This window comes from Lissotriton vulgaris, chromosome 9 (assembly GCF_964263255.1).
Source record: "Lissotriton vulgaris chromosome 9, aLisVul1.2, whole genome shotgun sequence".
Taxonomy (NCBI): Eukaryota; Metazoa; Chordata; class Amphibia; order Caudata; family Salamandridae; genus Lissotriton; species Lissotriton vulgaris.
In genome coordinates this window covers 520,362,163-520,386,369 of record NC_141697.1, presented here as the reverse complement: position 1 = coordinate 520,386,369, position 24,207 = coordinate 520,362,163, and positions in this window count along the sequence as shown.

Genomic DNA, 24,207 nt, shown 5'->3' with positions numbered 1-24,207 from the left:
ACCATGTATTTTTTAGTTCATTCCAACACAATTCCCTGGTGTCTAGTGAGCCTTCTAACAGCCCTGAGAGGGGATTTAGTGGGCGAACCCAACAAACTGCCTCCGAAGGAAGCTTCAAGTGTTTATGGCCAAAGGAGATGGAGGGTGTGGCCTAATGCAAACCCAGACACTTCCCTTGGTACATTTTTAGTAATAAAAATCACTAGTTCCTAAAGGTCTTTCCTAACACTCCCAGGGGAAGCAGATTAGGGGAATGACTCAGTCAGTCCATCCAGAGAAGCCCCCATAAAATGGAAGATTGAGGGGTGAAACTCCATGTTGCCCCCAGAAGGTCTGGGAAGGTTGATGACCTATGGGTGATCATGCAGCCTAATGTAGGAGGGCTCCCAGGTGATCCAGTGGTGCTTTCAGCCGCTTTCTGAGGGCAGTTCAAGAGTACAAGTAGTGGTGTCCGAAATGTGGTTAATTTGCTTGCACATAATTATCTGAAATTGCGGCCAAATTATGTGAGATTTCACGTAATTTAGCAAAATATAAAGACATCATTTTGCGCTATATTTCTGTGCCAAATGCGTCCTTGTGTCAATTTTTGACGTGAGGATGTAATCAAACAAAAGCACCACGAACAACTGCTGCTTGCATTCTGTGGTGCTTGTGTGTTTGCAGTGAATTGTTTACCACAAATTGTGCATATTTAAGCAAAGTAGAGTAATGGCGTAATTTTGGAAATTCTGCATAACAAGCATCGGACCAAATCCCAAAATTACATGAAATATGCCACCGTAATTTACATTTTACCCAGTCCTAGATAAACCACAATCTATCCCCCAGGTATGGATATAAGGTTACTGGAAGGGGCAGGCAGCTCCCAACAAGAATAAACTCTATGGTGTTCTAGCGGTATCTTCAATTTGTCCAGCACAGGGAGTCTGAAAGGCTGTTAGTGCTATGCATGGGAAGTCATCGCCAACGCCAGGAGGTTCTTTCACCAATGAAAACACAGCCCTGGTGTTTAGAGGTGTTCTTCTTCTCAGGGTATTGCCTTCCTTTTGCGATCTCCAAACAGGGATTTTGGAGAAGTACAGCTGGAAATGGAATAAACTCCCTTTTCCAATGGTAGTGTGCCCAATCATATCAGTATTCCCCATGGACTTAGATGTGCCCAAAGCATGATGTTTCCGGTATCTGCTGGTGGCTTCCAGGATGCTTATTAATGACAGGAGTATGCTGGGGATGCGCAGATGTCAGCAACCCTATGAAGAAAGGCCTAGAGTGCTGAATCAGTAACAGTGTCAGCGTCCTGTGAAGAAGTTAACTGTCATTTGCAATGCAATAGGTCTCGCATTTGCAAGAGTTTGAGCTGTTGGCATTGTAAATGACGATGCCTTTTATTTATTAAGGGATCGTTATTTACAAAACCAATTGCTCAAACTCTTGCAAATGCGAGACCTATTTGATTGCAAATGCTTGTTTTTAGAAGTTCTTAGATTAATCTTTATGTCTTTTAAGTTAATTGCTCAAACTAAAGTGTTTAAACTTTGAGACAAAGTGAACAGACCAGAGCAAGAGAAAAGACAGACTTTGGCGGAGCAACACTTTCTGAACCCTCAGTATGAAACGTCACAGCTGGAAGACATGTGGGTGACTTGTCAAGCACTGATTTAACACAAAAGAGAAAGAAAATACCTGAGCATGCCACCTAAGAGCTGCTCTGCTCTGCCTTTAATCTTTGTCACTCAGCAGTCTCTTTCTCCTGGAAGCCTTTTGGGACTCCTCCAATAAAGTGTCTCCTTAGGGCTGAGCCCACAGCGCATGATGCCATTCGGACAGGGATCCTGACCTTTCCTAGTAAAGGGGTATTGCAGTGACCTACATGGCACCCTTCATCTGAAGAAGGGTTAGGTAGAGAGAGTCAACCTCTAAATGTGGTTCTATACTACCGGCCTCCAAAGAAGGTTCTTTAAAATAGTATTGCTTCCGCCTTTCTTTCGGTGTCTCAATTGAAAGCAACAAGAGCCAATGAAAAAGCTACTTAGTCTTGGCTGGGAGACAGGGACCAATACTAGGTAGGGCGAGAGTACTGGGCCGTCCATTATAGCCAGTGATTGGCTCTAAAATAACAGCAATTGGCCCCTGAAGAGTTGCTGTTTCGTTACAGTGAACACAACTGTAGGGAATCCTTGGACATGGAACAAAAAGAGAAGACTTTAGTTTCAATCTAGGCTAACTCTAGTTATCTTCAATTTAGCCTCCTGTTGCCTACGCCCATAGGTCTTCTGTTGTTCGTTACGATCCTTTACTGCTAGGCACAGAGGAAAGCGAAACAAGCACTGAAACACAAGCACTACCCTGCGGCCGCTAAAGTTAATTGTGAGAGGGAGGTGGTTAACTGTTAAAGTTAATTGTGAGAGAGAGGGGGTTAATTGTTAAAAGACAAATGAAAGTTAATTGTGAGCGAGTGGTGCGCGTGCGCTGGGGAGAGCACTCTGCTCTTTTTCAAAGCACATACTCATGCTTGTGGCGCGCCGCTGCGGACTGCCGCAAGGCGTATGCCGCCACAAGCACGAGTATGTTCTTTCAAAAAGAGCTTCACGGCTGCTAAAGGTCTCCTATGTAGCGCATGCGCGATACGTAGGCGAGACCTAAAAAGGAAGACTGTAGATGAACACCAGAGATTTCCCTGTGCCTTGGTGGAAGGAAAGTACCTCCACATTTTCCACAATGCATGGGTAGTGCAGTGGACGTGAGGTTCACATACTCATTGCTTAAGAGGTTAATCTTAAAGAGGGTGGTATAACATCCCCTTCTATAACTAAACAATTATATTCTGATGGACATTTTCGTAGTATATCTTGGAGGGTGGCAATCATATACTTTATTTGTTTCCATTTAAGGCCATTATATTATTTTCTATGGAGGTCTGAATGACTGATTCGTTTTAAGCCAATGTCTCTGCAGCACTTGCATAATTATTAGAAAGGTGAAAAAATAGCTGGACGTCATCCACATAAATATAAAAATCAATATCTCTAGGCATCCAAGTTTCACTTTTTTAGCAGGAAGTGCACACCCATGCATATTTCACGGAACAGGGATCTTTGTATCTATCCAACGAGTCACTCAATTTCTTCTTGATCATCATTTTTATGAAATAAAGTCCTCTAACCCAGTTGTTACCAAACTACCAAACTTTTGTCTTCTGGGGAACCCCACTTAATCATTACTGGAACCTCTGGACCCCATGTGAATCATTATTAGAATCCAGGGACCCCCCACAAGTCATTACTGCAAGCCAGGGACCCTGGCCTAAGCAAAGTTGATGATTTGAACGGCAAAACAATAAAAAAAATTGTAGGAAAAAAACAATCAAACAAATACACAAGTGACACATTTTATTTAATACGCAAACACATATATATAGAAAATAAATCAAAATGTAATTTTAACAGAAAGGTCGTAGCTTTTCTACATTTAATTGAGGCCACTCATTGTCCATACTATATTCTGATTGATGCACATGCACTGCTCCCACAAATCAATCTGATGATTCGAATTTAATTTTTAGCCTCCATTTTCAAATTCCTTCACATTTACAGTATGTTTCAAAATAATCACTTGCACATTTAGCTTCTTTATTCTTATACACTTTATTAATCTGTTTATATTATTTGATTTTCATAGTAGTCGCCGATCCCTGAAGAGGTTTCGAGGACCCCAGAAGTTTGCGGACCCGTGTTTGGGAACCACTGCTTTTGCCACTTGTTGTTTAAAACTTTACCGCACTGTCACAAATATCTTCCACTATTACAGTCCTATTCTGAAGCAAATGACTCTTTCTTATCGTGGTCTTCCAGATCCATTGCAGCATCTTTCCCCTTATTCTGATAAGCAGTGACATAAGGGTTGGGTATTTGATTTCAAAAGAAGTCTTCGTGATATTATCCTCAAAGACATTCTGTATATTTATGAAAGTCTAAAAAAAAATTGTAAATTGATACAGATATCTCAGGGGCCAATCCAATCGGTATCTTAATTTTCTTTAAGATGATGGATAATATTCAGACTGCTTGAAGCTGTTTCCTTGTGGTGTCCTATTCTGAATATTTCAACAGACGACCGAGCTTTCCTGATAGCTTTCTGATACAAAACTATATGCTGCCTATTCATGTATATTTCTGCCTCTCTCCTACTTTTTCTTCCTTTCATTACTACCTTGTGAGATTTCTGCATAAGAGGTTTCATTTGCTGCAGTATTGCGGCACCAAAAAGCAAGCATTGCCTAAGCCAATAGGCCTTTTTGGTCTATTACCATTCAGCAATACCATAAAAATTGAAAAAAGAATAGAAAAAAGGCACAATGACACTGATGTTGGCAGTATCATTCCATATGAACATGCATGTGTGATGACGTAAGCATGGACGCCAATTGGTAAACTAAAAAAATAATTTTTACATATGTGAGAGGGATTTTTTGAAAACTGAGTGGCTTTCCAGCCAGTGGCAGCTGCTGAGCCCCCACTTACAATAAATCAAAAAACATATTTTGTTTTTGTGACAGCGAGGGATGGATGAAGAGTGGAGGAGCAGATGAGGGGAAGCAACGGAGAATGGGGGGGTAGACCCACGGATGAGCTTGAGGTCGAGGAGGAGAATAAACCAAAAAGTTTTTAAATCTGCAGGAGGAGAAGAAATGTAAGGGCTGGAGGAAGAGAGAGCAATACAGAGTGCATGAGGTGTTGAGAAGCAGCACATGATGGCAGGATCAAGCAGGGGAAGCAATGGATGAGCTGCGGGTGCTGAAGAAGAGGAAGCAATATGGAGTAAAAGAGGTGCAGATGTTTGATGAGACAGCCCCACATAAGGGAGAGAGCAAGAAAATAGTTGCACTCTTATGGAGTACATAGACAAAAAGGAAAACAGTGTCTCTGAATGTGAGCAGTGGAAGAATAGAACACCCAATAAAATGGATGGTAAAGAAGCTATGCGCCAGGTGAAGGGACAAACACAAGAAGAGGTAATAAAGCCATCAAGTAAAAGGCAAGCAATTGAGAGTGACAATAAAGCCAGCTTACAGCAAACAGTAAGGCCAGCCTGAGCCCACTGAAAGGTTATGGTATGGCCAACAAGAAGAATTTTGAAATCAGGCACTAAAAGTTGTTGCTGGGTGAGACCTAAAAACAATATTAGATGGTTAAAAGTAAGCTCTAGCACTCATCAGAATTAATGTTCCCAGTTTGTAAGATAAAAGAATATGGCCTACAATCCTTTCTCTTTCTGTTGTTGTACAATACTGCACCCGCCTGCTTCTATACTTATTGTAACTCTTTGAATTGTATTATAACACATGCTTAGGTATGCTTTTGACTTTTACAACTTTGAGTAACATGCCCAACCAAATATCCTCATGTTATTAACCTCAGAGGTATGAAAGGCTGAGGGAAACTACCATAATTCAAACTTAGAAGAAAGAGGGCCTTAAAGACGGTGAGTTAATCGACTGAACCAGACTGAGTACACATATAATTGGAAAGTCTAAGCAACAAATAACATGTTTGATTTTAGCGTTACACACGAAAGAAGTTTTTGTTCTGGTAATTGTAATACAATATGGATTTCAGTTCAGTTCAGTATACATATACGCACACACACACACACACACACACATATATATAATATGTGTGTGTGTGTGTGTGTATATATATATATATATATATATATATATATATATATATTACGTCGAGTCCGAATCAGCACAACACACGCTCACGCTGAAAAACGGAAAGTTGAGTAAAGTCACAGACTCCGTGCTCTCGTTCTCAGTGCTTTTTATTCATGATGAATAACAGCCCACCAGTCGCCATGACGCGTTTCACCTCAGCCGAGGCTTGATCACATGTCATGCAAAGAAGAAAGGAAGTAACATAAATAGCAAAGGTGATCACATGATCGGTAGTACATCCTGTTTGAATTAAAGGGGTATACATCAAGTTAACATAAAGGGCGCAGTGCCCTATTTACACCATAGTCACATCCCAAGTAAAGTTACTCAATCATTTTACATTCACATCATATGTAAACAATCGATGCCGTGGTTATGAAACAACGTGCAAAAAGAGGCAAAACTATAAATAGCACTTTAGAAAAATTCTAAAAAAAGTTGTTTTCAAAGAACAATTCCTAAATTCATGTATTTACACAATATACAATAAATATTTGGTTATTTACAATAGTTGTCATGAATAAAAACCCATTAGACAAGCCTCTTGAGTCCCAGACAGAATATATCATTTTGTTTCTGTTGTTTGCATGAAACTAGGACTCCAAATATTACATATTACATGATATGATGTTGTGGGAATTAAGTGACTATTAACGGTGTATACAAAATTGTACCCAAGTAGGTGATGATGATACCTATTGTCAACTATCCGAAATATATTGTGTATATATTTTGCTAGTTACTTCCAAGAGGGTCGTTAATACAAACATAAATTAAAGTGCCTGTGCAACCAAAATTCAAACTAACGCTATTAAAAACTGTTATTTAAAGTGCAGGCTGTCGAACATTTTCATATAGATCTTAAAGCATTTCATCAGCTGTGTAATTGCCACCAAGAAACAAAAATAAACCTCATCACATGGTCATAGACATGTGTAAAGATCTTCGGTGCTGTTCAATCCCCCAGGTTGTTTGCTGTTTAATTTGAGGATGTATCGGGTTTCCAGTAGACGCAATTTGCCATCTCTGTCTCCCCCCTCCTCAAAGGTAGGACGGAGTCCACCAGGTAGTATTGTAGCAAATCTGGGTTGCTCTGATGGCATTTCTCGAAATGCCTCGCAACTGGGTAGGCTTGGTCCTTTCCTGAGATCGCTCTTAGGTGCTGTAGGATGCGCTTGTGGGCGGGAAGACGTGTGCTCCCTACATATTGTAAGCCACATGGGCACACTAATATGTATACCACAAATTCCGTCTTACACCCCAGCTTTTGTCTAATGGCAATAGGTCTATCGTGGAAAGGACTTAAATAATGGGTTTTATTGATGGCGTGCTTGCAGGCTTTACAAACTTGGCATTTTGTAAAACCTGTGATACGTTCCCACCACTTCTTGGGAACGTCCAAGGTGTTGCTGACAATAGCACTGCCTAATGAGGATGACTTCCTAAAGGTGATCTCTGGTCTATTTTTTACTAGATCACCTATAACTGGATCCCCTTGTACAAGATTCCAGTTCTTAGAAAAAATCCTGCGAATCTCAGCATGTTGTTGGCTGTATGTGACAATAGCCCTACACTGCAATTTCTCTTTCGGTGCAGTTATGGTTTCAATTACAGTAGTAGGGTCAGGACAAATTCCTAGTAGATGTTCTCTTCTCAGTTTGAACGTTTTCTTGATTGCATCATCTATCATTTTATGGCTATAGCCTCTCTCCAAAAAACGCATTTTACACTGAAGTTGCGCTGCTTTGCATTCTTCCTCAGTGCTACAAATACGCTTTATTCGCAACATCTCCCCATGGGGGATGCTGTGAATAAGGTGACAGGGATGGTTGCTAGAGGCATGTAACAAAGTGTTACCAGCGGTGGCCTTTCTGTGTAGTTTGGTTTCTATTTTGCTGTTTTTGATATAAACTTCTACATCCAGAAAATTTACTGAAACATTACTAATCGTTGAGGTAAATTGAAGGTTTAAATCATTCACATTTAGCCTATCAACAAACTCAACAGCACTTGACATTGAACCCCTCCAGATAAAAAACAAATCGTCAATGTACCTGAGGTACAGTATTGCATGTTGTTCCATAGATGGCTAGATGCGGGCCTCTCCTTTGTAGGGCACACTAAAAAAACTGCGGCCTGCTGTTTTGGACTCCTAAGGGGCTTGAGACCTGTTCTCAAGTTCTTTGACGCCCCAACCAGGCAGCTGGTGATCCAGGCTACTATCATCTCTCGCCTGGACTATGCCAGCTCTCTCCTGGCTGGGGCTAACCAGGCCGAGCTAACCCGCTTGCAACGGGTTCAGAATGCTGCGGCGAGGGCGATTGTTGGCCTGCCCAGATTCAGCTCGGTGGCAGGTGTCCTTCGCTCCCTACATTGGCTTCCAGTTAGGAAGCGCATGCTCTTTAAGGTTCTGTGTCTTGCCTTTAAGATCTTGAGAGGTATTGGCCCGGAAATCCTGTCGAGCTGTCTTTCCTTCTATATTCCCACCCGTAGCCTCCGTTCCCAGGGTTTGGCCCTTGCGGTGGTCCCCAGATTCAGGCTCAGTCGCATGGGAGGCCGCTCGTTTAGGGTAATGGCCGCGTCAGCATGGAACTCCCTGCCTCTTGAAATCCGTCTGATGGAGGACCTCTTGACCTTCCGGAGGGCTATAAAAACCTTCTTGTTTTAGCTGTTTTGTTTTCATTCTCCTGTTGTGTTATGTTCTACCTTGTCTCTGCGCCGGGACGCTCCTTGGCTGGAGTATCTGTGCGCACAATAAATCACTGTAACATAACATAACATAACATAACATAGTGCTTCTGTGCTGTCCCATTAGGGTCTGCTCCTCCCACAGCCCCATGTGTAGACACGCGAAGCAAGACCCCATGGCCACCCCTCTTAATTGTTGATAGGCCTGGCCCCCAAACGTAAAAAAGTTCTGTTGTAGACATATACTCAGCATCCCCATAAGCTTCTTGTTGTGCTGTGTGTTGTGAATGGGGCGTTTATTCAGAAAGAATTGTGTTGCCTTTAAACCGTCTGTATGCCTGATAGACGTGTACAGAGATCAAATGTCCAATGTCATTATATATATATATATTCAAGCTCAGGTTGCCCAACTTGCTTGGGGGCACTCCAGGACCAACAATGCCTCGTAGGCTCGGCAGCTCACAAGTTGCGGCCTGACGCATTTCGCTATGCTGCTTTATCAAAGGCCGTTGTCCGTTTCTATCTGTCACTTGGCAGCGGAACCGCTGGATGGAATTAGCCCGAATTTGGCAGGAGGGTAGATTTTGGTTGTAAATCCATTCAGTAGTTGGGAAATTTAAGGAACTAAAATAAGGATATATGTAGCTGCGCTAATTCAGGAATAATAACAAGCTTGTTCAGGGAAATGCACAACACTTCAACCAGGAATGGTTGGCAGCCATCTTGAAAAAAAATGAAAGGCAGGCAGGGTAAGAATACCCTGACTCCCTAAATTTGGTCATGGGGTCCAAGAGGGACCCTGCCAGGCAAAAAAATAAAGAAATTGCCTCAAAATTAAAAAACAAACCAATACGTGATCCTGCTCTTGTTTTGAAAATACCCCTCTGGTGGGCCAGGTCCTGGGGGCATTTTATAGAAAAAAGGAGGGGGGCACAGGCCCCCCTTCCAAGGTTTTTTGAGCCCCCAGGGACCACCACCTCCCAGGGGCTTTATTTAAATTATGTAGGAGGGCCACACAGACCACCCTCCAAAGGCTCAAATGAGCCTCGGGAGCCACCCCCACCTCCCCGGCTACATATAAAATGCTTGGGGGGGGGCATGTGGACCCCGCCGTGTCCCAGGGGCCACCGCCCAGGGGCTTAATATAAAATGCTTGGTGGGGGCGCATGGACCCTCCTCAGCCCTGGGGACCACCACTTCACAGGACTCACTTAAATATGGAGCTGTGGCGCCACTGATCCCTATGCACACCAGGGACCACCACCTCCCTGGGGCAGGCCCATGAAAGTAAAATGAGGGGGCCCATCCTAGTGCCAATAATGGCCCTAGGGACCACCACCCCACAAGCTGGCTCCTGCTATATTCCGGTCTGCACACACACCCGGACATAGCTGTTTGTTGTGACCCCAAGTCAGTGCTAACACTCCTCTCCCAGAAACCGAGAGCTGACAAAATGCTCCCACGTGCTGGAAGTGAAGGTTTCATCTGTTTCCCTGTCTACTGTCAAGGAAACAGATCAAACGATTGCTCTCACAGACAGGGAGCTGTATGTTTAGTAAATATGAGGCAAAATAAAGGTGAGAAACTAGCAGAAAGAGGCAAAATAAAAGTCAGCCATGAGCAGAAAGAGACAAAAAAAAGTGAGAAACGAGCAGTAAGAGGCAGAATAAAGGTCAGAAACGAGCAGCAAGAGGCAGAATAAAGGTTAGAAATTAACCGAAAGAGGGAGATAAAAGGGCAGCAAGAGCAGAAAGAGGCAAAAAAAGGCGAGAAATGAGCAGAAAGAGGCAGAATAAAGGCCAGCAAAGAACAGTAAGAAGCAAAATAAAGGTCAACAATCAGCAGAAAGAGGCAAACTAAAGGTCAGCAAAGAGCCGAAGGAGACAAAATAGAGCTCAGAAACGAGCAGGAAGAGGCAAAATAAAGGTCAGAAATTAGCAGAAAGAGACAAGATTGAGATCAGTAATGAGCAGAGGAGGCAAAATAACGGCCAGCAACGAGCAGAAAGAGGCAAAATAGAGATTAGAAACTAGCAGAAAGAGGCAAAATAAAGGTGAGAAACAAGGAGAATTAGGCAAAGTAAAGGTCAGTAACGAGCAGTAAGAGGCAGAATAAAGGTCTGGTCAAGATCTTACAAAGATCTGCGAAAGGTGAGTAACAAGCAGAAAGTGGCAAAATAAAATAAAATAAAGGTGCTGAATGAGCAGAAAGAGGCAAAATAAAGGTAAGCAACGAGCAGAAAGAGGCAAAATAAAGGTCAGACGTGAACAGAAAAAAAGGCAGAAAATGAACAGAGAATGAACAGAAGAGGGCAAAACAGAGAGAACTCAGACACTCACACACACACTCACAGACTTACTAAGACACTCATGCACACACTCACTGTCAAAAGTTAGTGGTTACATTTAGGAAATAAAATTTAAAGATCTTTGGAAATTCACTGAAAAAACCAATGGTTACAGGGACGTTATGGTTAGGAAATAGAATATAAGGTAATAGTTTATTGTTAAGTTAATTCAAACCTTTACACTTTCCATCTAAAAAGTATCGTAGCAGCAAAATTCATATTGAAGAACAGATTTGTAAAAACACATCATAAAACTTTCCTAAATTATGTTAACATACGTAGAGCAATTGTCCGCAGTTATTACCATGGACCGTGAATTAAAGCTCAGTTCTAAGAGAGAGTCTGTTCAGTGGTCGGTTGATTTGTAAACAATGACAGTGGTAGGTTGCTATTGGCTTTCCTGCTTGAACGTGGATCATCCGGGTGAGGTGCGACCTGAAAATATGGTTTTCGCTGTAATGTGACCCATTACCAGGCATTTGCATGCAATGATAAAGCATTCCTGTTGGTTGGCGAGAGAACTTTTGCACCTGCCACTTCCATAAATTGAACATTAAAAAAACGTAGACATTCGCAGAAAAATCAAAGGGTACAGGGACATTATAGTTAGGTTCAGATTTCACTCATACAAAACCACAGAATTTCAGCAGTTATGGTTACATAAGCTGACTATAACTTACGCTGCGCAATGCAATGCTTATGCCCTCACATATTACATTACTCAAGACTTGGTCCGTGACATCACTGGGGCCAGGCCTTTTTGCAATTGGGAGGGGGCGACTGGTCCCCCTCTTCGAGCCAATTTTGCCCCTCCCTAGGGCCTGGCCTTTTTTTATTTCTTGTTTTGTAATAGGGGAGAGGGGCTGCACAGCCAACCTCCCAGGGCCGATTTAGACCCCGGGGAACCCATCCCCCCGGGCTCTTGCATTTTTTCAAAATAATATTCCTAGTAGGGGACGTGGGCCATGCAGACCCCCCCTCCAGCCAATTTCGAACCCGTGGACCCCATCACCTGGAGCCGGGCCATTGTTTCCTATGTGTAGCCAGGGCAGGACCCCCGATTACTTATCCCCAGGGCACGGGGAGTCCACAAGACCCCCCAATATGTTTATAACTTTTATGGCCACATTCCACCGGTACCTATCCCACCCGGGTGCTAAACAATAGAAAAGTGCAGGTTCCTGTGCTTCTCTTTTTTTTTCTCCGGCAGGATCCACTGCTCCTGCCAGAAGAATTGTTTTAAAAAAAATTTTTTGCCTTGGCGAGGTTCCTGGTTACCAATAGGTAGTTATAGTTGGGACCTCGTTTTCACAGGAAAAGCATTTTTTGACTTGCCTATATCTTTTGTGCCGTTTGATAAATCTTCACAAATTTCCCCCCGAAAAGCGTCAAATTGGTTCTAATTGTGCATGAAAAATGTTAGGGTGATCCATCGAGTGAGGGACCAAAAAAAGGGGGGGGGGGTCGAAAAATGTGCATTTCCCATGTTAATTCCCATAGGAATCTTAGACACGACTACAGCCAGAACCGCTGAACGGAATTACACCAAATTTGGCAGAAGTGTAGCTATTGGTAAAGAAAGCAACCTTTTTGTGAACTGGTGTTAATCCGTCTGTTCGTTATTGAGATATTAAAAAAGAAATCCAAATTTGTATATAGGGACTGGAAGGCTCCGCGAACCCTCCCGATCTCGTGCCGATATCTGATTGGCTGCCTACACTTCAACCAGGAAGTGTTGGCAGCCATTTTGGGACTTGACTTCACCCGATTCCCCCAAAAAAATTTTAAAAAAGAAAAGGGCAGGGTAGGAATACCCGGACTCCCTAGCCCTGCCAGGGCAAAAAAGCACTATAAATAAATGAATTTGCTGAATAATGACGACAGAGTTGCAAATCTACAGGGGGAAAAAAACAAGCGCAATCTCACGCTTTTTTTTTTAATTAAGCCCCCGGGTGGGCCAGGTCCAGGGGCATGAGTACTTTATAAAAATAGCGGCAGGGGCAGATGTGGCCTCCCTCCAAGGGCATATTTATGCCCCAGGGACCACCACCTCCCCATATACATGTAAGGTGTGGCCACACAGACCCCGAGGACCACCATGTCCCCAGAGTATTTTTTTAAAAGGAGGGGGGGCGCACAGACCCCCCTCCTAGGGCTTTCAGAAGTCCCGGGGACCACTTCCCCCCCTGGGTTAAAAAAACAATTTGGAGGGGGTCCGTGCAGACCCCTGGCCCCCGAGTACCACAACCTCCATGGGACGAAATCCAAAATTCAAACATGGAGAGGGGCAACGCAATACCCTTCCAGGCCATATACGACCCTGGGACCACCACCTCCCCGGGCCGGCCCATGCAGAACAAAGGAGGAGGCCACATGGCCCTCCTCCTGGAGCCATATATGGCCTTGGGGACAGCCACCCTCAAGGGCAGCTCCTGCTATCTCCCGAAGTGCCTACCCTCGGGAGATAGCTGTTTGTGGTTGCCTAGCGGTAGATAACATCTCCCGCCAAGAAAGAGCAAACACTCTACTTCCAGCAAGTGGGAGTGGTCCAACCACTACCACTTGCTTGAAGAGAAGTTTTCATCTCTTTCCTGCCCGCTGTCATACTGGCAGGAAAAGAGATGAAAGTATTGCTCTTGCACACAGGGAGCTGCATTTCCAGCTGCTCTCTGTGTGCGAGGGCAATGCTGCAGGAGGCAGGGAGCAGGCCGGGACTACGGGGACTTGAGGCTCTCCCACGGTCCCCATCATGCACACTGGGTGGGGCCAGGGCACCCAGCCAGGGAGATGTAGTCAGGCGTGGGGGGTGGTGTCCCTGAGTGTGAAGTCAGCCCGGGCAGGGGGTCGCTTGGCCCCTCACCCCAATTGAATTGTGGCTGGGCCCCAAGGAATGGTTCCTCAGGGTTGAAACAGCCCAGGAAGGGGGGCCACACGGCACCTCCCTGTTTTGTTCAGTGGAATGAAAAGGTCTTTCCACCTTTTCCCACGTTGATGAGCCGTGTGGCCCGCCTCCACCATTTAATTGTGGCCGGGCCCTAAGAGATGAAATTGGCCTTTGAAGGGGGACTGCAGAGTCCCCCTCCCCATTTTACTAAGTATTCTGCAAAGGACTTCCCACTTTTCCCCACATTGATGGGCAGCTTAACAAAAGGCCCGAGCACCTTTCCGGACGCTTTTAGTGATGCATTATTTATGCAGAGGAATACGAGGACATCTCCACCAAATAAAGAGGCACTCACTTCATTTAGTCAAGAGGAAGTACCCCTGTTTGGTGGAAAGTCACCTCTTTGAAGTCTTTTTATCTTCTCTTGATGATGATTCACATTATCACAGACTTATGGATGAAAACGCTTGAGGAACAATCATTTTATCACAATTCCATGCACACAAGGTCACTGGAGACATTACCCTGTGGTCCTTTATGAAGCTGTAGTGCAGAATATGTATGAGACATTTACCCAATGAGGTAGCACTTACTAATTAACCAGATGTAAGTACTCCTGTTCGGTAGATGTTTTTGGCAAAACTATCAATCAATCATTGTACTTATAAAGCGCGCTACCTACCCGTGAGGGTCTCAAGGCGCTGGGGGGCGAGGGGGTGCTGCTACTGCTCGAAGAGCCAGGTCTTGAGGAGTCTTCTGAAGGTGAGCAGGTCTTGGGTCTGTCGTAGGTGGGTAGAGAGGGTGTTCCAAGTTTTGGCGGCGAGGAAGGAGAAGGATCTGCCGCCGGAGGTCGTTCGTTGGATGCGGGGGACAGCGGCGAGGGCGAGGCTGGTGGAGCGGAGCCGGCGGGTGGGGGTGTAGAAGCTGAGTCTGCTGTTGAGGTAGGCGCGTCCGGTGTTGTGGAGTGCTTTGTGTGCGTGGGTGAGTATCTTGAAGGTGATCCTCTTGTCGACGGGGAGCCAGTGTAGGTCTCTCAGGTGGGGGATGATGTGGCTGTGGCGAGGGACTTTGAGGATCAGTTGGGCGGAGGCGTTTTGGATGCGTTGCAGTTGTCGCAGGTGTTTGTCCGGGATTCCTGCGTAGAGTGCGTTGCCATAGCCCAACCTGCTGCTGACGAGGGCCTGTGTCACCGTTCTTCTTGTTTTGGTGGGGATCCACTTGTAGATCCTGCAGAGCATGCGGAGGGTGTTGTAGCAGGAGGAGGAGACAGCGTTGACCTGCTTTGACATGGAGAGGGAGGAGTCGAGGATGATTCCTAGGTTGCGTGCGTGGTCGGTGGGTGTCGGTGCTGTTCCCACCAGGAGTCGTCCCAGGCTGAGGGGGTGGATCCGAGGATGAGGACCTCCGTCTTGTCCGAGTTCAGCTTCAGTCGGCTGCCTCTCATCCATTCGGCGACGGCCTTCATTCCCTCGTGGAGGTTGGTTTTAGCAGTGTGCGGGTCCTTGGTGAGGGAGAGGATGAGCTGGGTGTCGTCGGTGTAGAAGATGATGTTGAGGTCATGCTGGCGGGCGACATGAGCGAGGGCGACCATGTAGACGTTGAACAGCGTCGGGCTAAGGGGTGAGCCCTGGAGTACGCCGCAGATGATGTCGGTGGCTTCGGAGCAGAGGGGGGAAGGCGGACGCTCTGGGTTCTGCCGGAGAGGAAGGATGTGGTCCAGTCCAGGGCCTTCTCTTGGATGCCGGCTTCTTGGAGGCGTGTCTTTAGCGTGCGGTGGCAGACAGCGGCGGGGAAAACGAGAGGCCCAGAAAGCAAAATGGGGCACAAAAGAGGGGAAAACAGTGACACAGATAAAAAAAAACGGGCACAAAGGAGGGGGAAACGAGTGGCACAGGGAGCAAAAAAATGGGGCACTGAAGAGGGAAAAACACTAGCATAGAGCAAAAAACGGGCACAAAGGAGGGGGGAAAATGAGTGGCACAGAGAGCAAAAAACGGGGCACAGAAGAGGGTAAAAACAGTAGCACAGAGCAAAAAAACAGGCAAAAGGAGGGGGAAAACAGTGGCACAGAGAGCAAAAAACGGGGCACAGAAGAGGAAAAAACAGTGGGCCAGAGCAAAGCAAAGAAAACGGTGCACAAAGGAGGGGGAAAAACGAGTAGCACAGAGAGCAAAGAAAACAGAGTATGGGCACACTAACAGGTAGTCCTTTAGCAGCGGCAGCAGGGGCACGCAGGCGGAGCTGCGTGGAGAGGGAGCGACCTACCAGGAGGGTCAGGGGTCTCTACTGGGAAATAATGAGGTTCCAGTCTAGCTCTGGTGTGCATTTCACAGAAATGAAACCTCAACAGGAAGCACTTACAAATATAAACATAGCAGGTGCCCCAGTTGAAGCGCCACTTCAGTAAAACACAAACATTCATAACTTCTTGGGCTTGGAGAAGGCAACTCAAATGTGTTTCTTCTCATATTCCAGGTTGAAAAACAGTCTGAAGTCCTTAATGGAGGTGAATGCATTGTTGAGCTAATGGAGCGCAATCTGATCTGTAGTGACTAATGAGTGGTTGCTTTCTTGTCATCTCCTGGTAAAAGCAGAGTCCATGGTTCTCCCTTTTAAATACCCTAAGTATGCAAATGTCCAAAAGCCATAGCACCACTCACACACTCACTCACAAACACACAGTGGCACTCACACACTCAGTAATAGACCCATACAGTCACTCACACACCCACCCACAGACCCATAGTGCTACTCACAAACCCAGTCGCAGACCCACACAGGCATTTACACACCCACTCACAGACCCACACAGGCAGCCACACACCCACTCACAGACCCACATCGGCACTAACACACTCACTAACAGACCCATAGCCCCACTCACACACCCACTCACAGACTCACACAGGCACTCACATATCCACTCATAGACCCACTCACAGACCGATAGTACCACTCCCAGACCCAGTCACAGACCCACACAGGCATTCACACATCCACTCATAGACCCATACAGGAACTCATATACTCACTCACAGACCCACACAGGCCCTCACAGACCCATAGCACCACTCACACTCCTAAACACAGACACACATATGCAATCACACACCCACCCACAGACATTCATACACCCCCTCACTGACCTATAGAATCACTCACACACCCATTTTAAAAATTTGCAGGTTACAGTTAGGAAATAAAAGTTTAAAACTTTAGAAATTAACTAAAAAAACAAAGGTTACAGGGATGTTATAGTTAGGTTCACACTTCCCTCGTACAAAACCATTAAAATTCAGCATTTATAGTTACCTGAGCTAACTATAAATTACGCCCTTGCAATACACTGCTTATGACCTCACATATTACATCACTCATGGCATGGTCAGTGACATCACTGATGACATCTCAAATGACATAATTGATGACATCATCCACAGAACCACTCATACACCCACTCACACCCCCAGAAAACCTTCCATACATCCACTCACACACCCACACAACCACTCACATATGCACTCAGAATCCCATTCAACGTCTCACATACACCCACTCACTTACTCATACAGCCACTAACAGCCAATCACCCACCCATGCAGTCACTTATACACCAACTCACTCACCCATACAGTGACTCACACACCCTCTCATTCACCTATACAGTCACTCAAACTAGCATTCATTCACCCATAGAGCCACTCACTCACTAATACAGTCACTACTCACACAACTACTTACTCACTCACGCAGCCCCTCACACTAGCACTCACTCACCCACACAGCCACTCACATACCCTAAAAGCTACTCACACATCCATTCACTATTCCAGTTAACCACTTACATACCCATTCACACATCCATACGAGCAGTCACACACCCAATCACTCACCTATATAGCCAGCTACACAGTAACTTACCCATACACCCATTCAAACAGCCAATGACCTACCCATACAGCCACTAAAATACCAACTCACACACCCATAGAGGCACTCACACAGCCACTCAGTCACCAAAACCAGCTACTCACACACTCCTCATCCATATGGCCAGTAAGACAGTCACTCACTCACCCATACAGCCAATCACAATCAATCACCAATAGAGCCACTCACACAGCGACTGAAAGACACACCCTTATTCACCGACACATACACTCACATACCCACTCACACCCATACAGAACTCAGACACCCACTCCCACAATGATACACACAGTCACACACCCACTCAGATGACATATGTTAGGCACAGTATCACTCATTAGTAGTTTAGAAAGAATATTAATTTAATGTATGCAGTAGCCTACTACATATCTTTAAGTCTCAGAAACACTCATGAAACAGTTTCAGTGACAGGATAATGTCAGCAGTGATGTCATCAGGGATGCCATTTGAGATGCCATCAGTTATTTAATCACTGATGTCACTGACCATGTCATGAGTGATGTAATATGGGAGGTCAGAAGCAGTGCATTGCGGGCGTAAGTTACAGTTAGCTAAGGTAACTATATCTGCTGAATTTCAATGGCTTTGTACAAGTGAAATCTGAGCCTAACTATACCATCCCTGTAACTTTGTTTTTTTTCATTGAATATATATTTACAAAAAATCAAATGTTAAATATAAGTTATAGTTAGGAAAACTTTATTTACGTTTGGTATACAAACCCAAATTAAGCTCCATAAACATCAGAAATGCTAAAGTTATAGTTATCTCTTCATTTTATGATTTATGCACCACCTACGCGCTTATTTCTATCTTATTTGTGCCAAACACAGCTTACTCTACAAAGCGATAGCAAGTTCAAAACGTATACTTATATGTTGAAATTATTGTTCATACACCGATTTCACTTTACTGTAAGTCATGCTTATAGCTCACATTTATACTTATGCACCACCTTTAAATTAATATCACTTCTGCACTTCCGTACAAAGTCCTGTCACCTCACTCGCTACACTACATTAACTATATACTACATTAACTATAACTTGCCACTTCTCCATGCACTAGCTAGACTCTTTGATACTATCTAAGTTATAGCATATGACATCATTGCAGTAAATAAAACACTTATTCCATCAGAAATGATATTATTTGCCAGAACACAGTGCCTGGTACAGTGGCAATTTATATATAAAGAGTGTATTCACATACACTGTAGTGGGGTGCAGTGGAGTGCTATATACAATGAGTGTAGTAAGTGTAAGGGCCTATATGGGAATATTGTGTACTAAAATAACGTACAGTGGAGTGATGTAAAGTGAAATAGTGTTCACTGGAATGGGGTATACTGTAGTGCTATACACTGGAGCGGGTACAGTTGAGTGGTGTACAGTGGGCTAACATAAAGTGGAGTGTGTTACAGTGCAGTGTTGTAATGTTACATTGCGTATAATCTGGTGGCGTTTAACACCTTCAGAGCGACGCAGATTCCTGCGCTGTGCTGAACGTTCTAATGAGCCACCGGCTCATGACGGAACGGTTCCGTCATGAGCACAGGCCAACTGATGCTCATGACAGAACCGTTCCGTCAATAGCATCGAAGGGGATATTGGAGTGCAATACATTGCAGCTGTGCCGAGCGGTATAGCATAGACTACAGTGGGGTACAATGTAATACGGTACAGTACAATAGCGTATAGTGGAGTAGCATATACAGCAGTGCGATACAGTGGAGTACTGGCGAATTTAGTAGTGTTTAGTGTAAGAACGTTGAGTTTAGTGGCATTAACTGTTCAGACGTACAGTGGAGTGCACATATTAGAGTAGCATACAGTAGAGTGGCGTACAACTTAATAGGGTTAATCATAGAAGCATAGAATTTGGTCACGTACAGTGAAGTGTGGTTTAGTGGAGGGACACAGAATGTAGTGTGGTAAAGCGAAATAGCATAAGGTTGATTTTGGTACAGTCCAGTGGTGCATAGTGCATTACAGTACAATGGAGTTTTTTTTTGTTGTTGCAAGACTTTATTGATCTTGTCCTTGGGGTAAAACAGTATGCCTACAACCCTGAGGCCGGTCTAATCATTCGTGTGCTTTGACGAATAGTAAAATACACAGCTATTTAGCCGACAACCAGCGGTCCGGCAGGGTCCTTCATAGTGTATACAACAATATAAAATCACAGTTTCTTCTAAGGTATATGTCATCTCGCTTTTCTGCTCTTTATAAACTTAACTTAAATTAAAGACTCATTAGTTCAATGCCATCATTTCTAAGCCTTTGCAGTTTGCTGTCCATCGCTAGCCCTACACCAACCTGGGTCGTTTAACCAATTACTCCCACCCCTTACTAGACCCCTTCCATTAATCTGTAGTGTTACTCAGTTTTACTCAGTTCGCCGCCCCTTTCGTGGCCAGTGGGTGTACATAATCAACCGTCCCCCATCCCATCATCCGAGCTCACAATGGAGTTTTTTTGACAATTTCTTGCACATGAGGGAGCTCTCACAGACCCATCAGTACCATGGGGTTAGGGTACCTCCAACTTGACCCCTTCTATCACTTTAAAATGTTATTTTCCCTGCTGGAAACCAAGTCCTTATGAACAAAATGGCAGCTGCAACTTTCCTCTCAGTGTACATACAGCCAATCATGGCATTGCTGTTGGCGCATGGACCCACTAATTTACACGGATCCATGGAGTATCCATTCTGCGGATCCGCATTTCTAGATATACATAAATCTTTTTACTTTAATAACTTCAAAACTACTAAACAGATTTACACTAAATTAAAAAAGCATTCTTTCTGGACCAAGATCTAGCTTTAAGCCAAATTTAGTGCAATTCCATTCTCGGTTCGGGCTGTAGTCATGTCTAAAATTCCTATGGGAAATTGCATTGGCAAAATGTGTACTGAGACCCCTCTTTTTTCTCAGCCACGCTTGAAAGAGCTCCCCGAATCTTTACAGACAGCAGTTGAAGTGACTGGCAAACGAGTTTTTAAACTTTCGTGAACATTCGTCAAAAGGTGATAAACTTATTAGCAAAACAAAAAATGCTTTGCCTATAGAAACTAGTCCTTAACTATAATTACCTACTGGCGACTGCCAGTAGGTATTATATATATATTATTCCAGTGGCTGTCACTGTTTGACAAATCTTCACAAAACTTTCCAAAGAAAAGTCTCATGCCGCTCAACTGCCTCTTGAAAGGTTTTAGGGTGATTCGTCAAGAAGAGGCAGTGAAAAGGGGAGGGTTCCAAAATGGCAGGCAATTTTCGATAGGAAAATTGAACAGCGATACTGCAAGAATGGTTGAATGGAATTACGCCAAATTTGTGAAAAAGCGAGATCTTTATCAAGAAAGTAAGCTTTTAGTGATTTGGTGCAAAGCAGTAGTTCTGGAGAAATTAAGACTTAAAATTGCCTTTTATTTCACAACAGGGCTCAACCAAGGAGTCAAGGCAGTGGATCTACAGATCTGCAAGCTCAAACTTGGGAGACATTGTTTACTATGAATGCACTACAACGCATTCCATTACAACATGGTCGTTACAACAACCGCATTCTTTCAACACGAACCATTACATTGCAAGTCATTTCAACGACTTGCTGTAGAATGAGCACTGCTATTAGATTTACAATCCAACACCTTCCCTGCTGTTGCACCAACTGGAGTAGGAATAGTAAACAATACTATTTCTAAGCCCCCTACAGCAAGTCGTTGTAACAACTTGCAATGTAATGGTTTGCGTTGAAACAACGCGGTTGTTGTAACAGCTGTGTTGTAATGGAATGAGTGAAAAGCGCATTAGTAGTAAAGAGACATATTCCTCAAACTTCCACTGTGATTCGCTGGCTGCAACCTGAAGGTAAAGTTTAGGCCACCATCTTGAGACTTGAGGACTCAGTTCTAAAGTCCTACAAAATAAAATAAGATCTATGGGGCAGGGTAGGAGTTCAGTGACTCCCTTGGCTCTGTGGGGGCCCCAGAGGGCCCTCATTGGGCCAAATCTAAAATACAGTTTTTTGGGGGGTGGGGGAGGATTATGTGGATCCACTGATCCACCCTGAGGCCCAATGTGGCCTCCTAAGGAACTGAGGTGGATCTGGGGTACTATAAAATAGAACAAGCATTGGCATAGCCAATAGGTCTCGCCTTTGGGACCTTATAAGTGTTTAGTTATCCAGCACAATATCCTTGGTGCAGCAACATCAAGTGCTGCATGGATAAACACTTATAAGGTCCAAAAGCAAGACCTATTGGCTATGCCAATGCTTGGTTTGAGTGAGTGGCTTGTGTAGGTATGCCACTGTGAGGTAGAGATGCTGCGAGTGCTTTTACAGGAGCCCCCATGACATTGCGCCTCTTCAAAATGTATCTTGGGTCTGGTGTCATACTTATAGCCTCTAATCCCATCTTCTCGCACCCAATGCATCCTTAAATGTCCCATGTCCAGACGGGGTTGACCCCCCTATTACCCCTGCCCTCCAGTGACACTTTACTTGTCACAGGTGGTGGTGGATGTGGTGGTGGTGGTGTAAGTGGTGGTGGTGGATATGGTGGTGGTGGACATGGTGGTGGTGGATGTGGTGGTGGACATGGTGGTGGTAGTGGTGGATGTGGTGGTGGACCTGTTGGTGGACGTGGACATGGTGGTGGTGGAAGTGGTGGTGGTGGACTTGGTGGTGGTGGACGTGGTGGTGGTTGACTTGGTGGTGTTAGTGGAAGTGGTGGTGGTGGACGCGGTGGGGTTGGATGTGGTAGACATAGTGGTGGTGGACGTGGTTTATTTGGTGGTGGTGGACATGGACATGGTGGTGGATGTGGTGGTGGACGTGGTGGTGGATGTGGTGGTGGTGAACATGTTGGTGGTGGGCATGGTGGTGGTGGATGTGGTGGTGGTGGACATGGTGGTGGTGGACATGGTGTGGTGGTGGATATGGTGGTGAACGTGGTGGACATGGTGGTGGTGGTGGACGTGGTGGTGGTGGTCATGGTGGTGTTGGTGGACATGGTGGACGTGGTGGATGTGGTGGTGGTGGACGTGGTGGTGGTGGAGGTGGTGGTGGAGGTGGATGTGTTGGTGGTGGTGGACATGGTGATGGTGGTGGTTGTGGACATGGTGGTGGTGGATGTGGTGGTGGTGGACGTGGTGGACGTGCTGGATGTGGTGGTGGTGAACATGGTGGTGGTGGATGTGGTGGTGGTGGATGTGCTGATGTGGACATGGTGGATGTGGAGGTGGATGTGGTGGTGGGCATGGTGGTGGTGGTGGACGTGGTGGTGGTTGATGTGGTGGAGGTGGTGGACGATTTGGTGGTGGACATGGTGGTGGTGGTGGACATGGTGGTTGACATGTTGGTGGTGGATGTGGTGGATGTGGTGCAGGACATGGTGGTGGTGGTCGTGGTGGTGCTGGACATGGTGGTGGTGGACGTGGTGGTGGTGGATGCGGTGGTGGTGGTGGATGTGGTGGTGGATGTAGCGGTGGACCTGGTGGTGGTGGTGGATGTGGTGGTGGTCATGGTGGTGGTGGTGGACGTGGTGGGCGTGTTGGTGGACGTGGAGGTGGTGGACGTGTTAGTGGTGGACATGGTGGTGGTGGTGGACATGGTGGTGGACGTGTTCGTGGACGTGGTGGTGCATTCTTTAAAGCTTGGGTATGTTGGAACGTCACCAGACCGTGATTTTCTAATGGGGAAAGGGGCCATGAAAAGACCAGAGACACGAGAGCCCATGCACAATGATAACTGTATACCTGTGGGAGATGGGGCAGAAAATAACTTGAAGTTGTACATGAATGGCGCACTTATGAGTGAGTAAGCATGTCTTTTTAACCAGCGGGAATACAAACAATTAAAATTAAAACTTTGTAAAACAAAAAAAAAGTTTCATGTTTTATGCGCGAGGGCTGCTTTGTTTTCGGGGACCATTCAAAAGTTTATTTGTTTATTTAAATTGTGCACACGGACGCAATGGCTGCTTTCTGGGGACAGGGCATGAGGACATTGGAAGGAGCTGCAGCTGTTAGAAGTATGGTGGACAAACAAATGAATCAAAGTTATTTTTTCCCTTTTTTATCCTAAGAAATGTGGCCCCATAGAGATTGAAACAGTGCTTTAAATTGGTACCAGTACATCTTGTGCGAGTGGTTTGCTCACTATTTATAGCAGCAATTTCAAAATACCCAGGTTTTATGAGCTGCCAGCCACGTGGAGCTGGAATGCAGTCCACTGGAAGTGAGACAGAATGCAACAACGAACACACTACAGCCCTTAAACAAAGAAGTATATGGCTTTGATGAAAGGAAAGGCATTGTTAGACGTGAGGTATAAATCTGAGTTGAAAGGAACGACCAGTTTGTGTTTTGTAAATCACACATTCGTGTTTGTCACAAATAACTAAGTCTAATTAAATGAAGCTGTTTTACTAAATGATCTACATGGTTCTGCACCTTTACAAGGAAAGATGTTTTGGTTTTGTTGTAGATATGCTTTATCGTCTCTGGAGTCTAACTATTTAATTGATATTACAGGAGAAGGGCATTTAGCAACAAGCGCACATGAAAAGCATTGGCCGTGCGGACGACGAAAGTGAAAGTGCATCCCAATC